Here is a 3,244-nt window from a genome sequence, read left to right on the forward strand (position 1 = left end):
AAATACGTTAGGAGTCGGCTCTTCAGATTCACTACAAAGCATCGGCTCTGAGAGTCGTACCTTTTGTGCCTTATACATCTCTAGAGGACAGACTGTGGTCACATGCTGACCATGTTTGGCTCAGCAAACAGCTGTAAGGCAGCTTTCTCAACTATGAACATAATCAAAATATGTTTTGAGAACGGCTCAAACAAGCAGCAGCTCAGCTCTCCCATTAAGCTGCAGAGATATTAGGGGAGTGATATGAGACAGACAAAAATGTAAAAGTGTTCACATGTTTACATTTATGAGATTTATGTATTGTTAAAGATGTATAGAAGTTGATTCAGGTTGTTCAGTCATGCTTTTTTAAGTTCTGCACTTTATTCTAAGATATACAGTTACATATAAGTTATTTATTAATAAATGTCAAAATGTTTTTGAACCGTACTGAATTTATTTGACGGTCAGTTTTTGATTACAGGCAGACTCTAATAAAACTACCAGGTTACATCAGCATATATCACAGTAACTCAAGTTAGACATTATGATGTTCTGGACCTTTGCTGACTGGACCTCTCTGAATTTTAGCTGAATACCCCTGGCTTAGAAGAAGAGGGACATGAGTCTAGAACTTCTAATGACCCAACATCAGTCAGTGGAGAAAAAATAAGAAAAAGAAAGCAAAGCTAAATGAAACTATTTCAGTGTTTTAATAAGCCTGTTGCTTGTCCTGCGAATACTGCCACTTTAGGGAACACTACAGCTGGAGCTAAGGTTAACATTTAGGAAAGGGAGCCTGATGAAGAGGAAACATCAGCTCAACCTGATGAAGAGGAAACATCAGCTCTACCTGATGAAGAGGAAACATCAGCTCTACCTGATGAAGAGGAAACATCAGCTCTACCTGATGGCAGGAGGAGGAGCTGCTGACGCTATAATGTCTATAAGTATCTAATTGGTAGTTTGAAATAAAGGAGCTGCTGCTGCGTGTGTGTGTGTGTGTGTGTGTGCGCGTGTGTGTGCGCGTGGACATGTGAGTGCACACGCACATATATGAGAACCTGACCTGGCTTTGGTTTATGAGGTTGGAGTATACCAGTAGAAAAACTAGACTACACCACTGGTTATGACTGTCATTACTGTGTACACGACTTGCTTTGATTTAGAGTTAGGGGAAGTGCAGTGGGGGCAGGCAATACAATGAAAGTCAGTCTGTCTATGAATGCCAGCGCAAGAGCTTTATTGTGATGGGCAGGAGCTTTATTGTGCACTGGCAGGCTCCGAAGCCCCGCCCACCAATGAAACGGAATATGGAGTCGTATTTTCATTTTGGGGGTGAAAACGAAAAAACGAAAAAACGAACCGTTTCCTGTTTTGTTTGTTTGTTTGTTCAAAACGAAAAAACGAAAAAACGAACCGTTTCCTGTTTTTTTGTTTTTTGCTCAAAACGAAAAAACGAAATAACGGCTTGATTTTTTGTTTCTGCTTGTGTGTTTTATAGCCAGGAAACAAACGGATAAAACGTACCTTGTCCGTACCTTGTCCTATGAATTAAGATTTTTTAAATGTTTTTTATTCATATTTATAATGTAATTTATGGAATTAACTGCATGCAGTAATATTTTTTCAATATACTGTATGAATTTCAAATTATGACTGCATTAGTTCAAACATTCTCCCCTCGTACAACATTACAACATGTATGCCCCCCCCATTTTATGACATGGTACATTCCAAATGGAACGGCCAGAAGAGTCCGACGACTGTAGTCTGCAGTGGGTCAGTTGCAGCAGGCTACCTGTGCACAATTCTGCCGTTTGCAAGACTGTTGGAAATCCTATAAACTGACTACGCCACGGATGAAACTCGAAATGCTTTTTCAGGCATGGATCCTACAACAGTTGCAGTATTGAAAGGTAATGTTAATTTGCTTTGACATGTCTTTGCATGGTCAGCTAATTGTGAAGTTAGCTAAGTCCTCACATGCTAGTTTGAACAAACTGACCTTCTAGCCAAATGTGGGCTAGAAACAGTGAACAGCTACACGAAAAGTCTTGCCGTAAAAATAGTTTATATTATTTTATTGTCAGAAACAGAAGGAACAACTTTTAGGCAGCTATTAACTTTAGCTTTAGCATGTTTTGGTGTTGCACGTTAGAATGGTTGCGGAGGGTTGGTAGGGGAGGCGCGCGCGCGCGCGCGCGGCTGGGTTCAAAATCATGGTTAGACTTTAGCTAAATGTAGATATATGTTCCTGCTTAAGCTGTGCTTCTGTGCTGCCACCACTGACTTAACCAGGTTATGACCTCATACTGTATATTTACAGTGTGATTGTATGTGTTTTTCAGCTGCTAATATTAGCACAGAATTGCTTCCCAGTCTGTCTAAGGAGGACTTGCGTGACCTCTTTCCGGGGCCTGAGCACTTTTTCCGAAGGAAAGCCATTTGGAGGACCACTCATGGTGAAAATGAGGTGATATCCGATTTTAACGTTGTGTGGACATTAAACTATGCTGTGATTTACAATTTCAGTGAAACTGTCATGCTCTGTGTCTTTTGTTCCCTGTTCGTTTTTCTGTTTTATTTTGTAGTGTCTATTCTTCCTAACTTTCTCTAGTCTTCCTATTTGTTCTTTGCTACCTGTTTGGTTGTCACTGCATTTTGGCCCAATCCTGCAAAACCTGACGGAAACATTTCCTTTTTGGTGTTGTTGCTTGTAGTGCACTACTTACAATTAATGTGAGATCAATTTTTGTGTTTTTCAGTGTGAAGAACTGGAGCAGCCTCACCCAGGCACCTCCTCTGGAACTTATGATGGTGCATCAATTCCACCTACCCCAACGCTTTGTCCACTCCTTCTTCCTTCCTGCACCTGTCCCTCTTCAAAACCAGGAAGACAGTGCCAGCAGAACTGTACAGCTTCAAAGTCCACAATATGTTGTATACACAGACACAGAGCTGGAGCTGTCAAGAACCACCTTTTTTGAAAAACAGCGTGCTGGACAAGAAGAAGACTTCACACTCTCCAAAGAGCTTCGCTGTCGCATAATAAGGAACACAGTAACAAGCATGATCGCCATAAAGAGAGCTGCAGGGGATGACTTCCGATATCCAAGTAGCCGTGAGCTAACTGCGATGGCTCAGCGTCTGATTGTATACTACCCAATGCTGCGGGACAGGTCTGCAGCCAGTGGAGCTGAGTGGGTAGGAGGATATGCTTTATTCGGGATCGGAGCTTTTATGCCGTAATTTCATTACGATC

This window comes from Acanthochromis polyacanthus, chromosome 9, assembly GCF_021347895.1.
Source record: "Acanthochromis polyacanthus isolate Apoly-LR-REF ecotype Palm Island chromosome 9, KAUST_Apoly_ChrSc, whole genome shotgun sequence".
NCBI lineage: Eukaryota > Metazoa > Chordata > Actinopteri > Pomacentridae > Acanthochromis > Acanthochromis polyacanthus.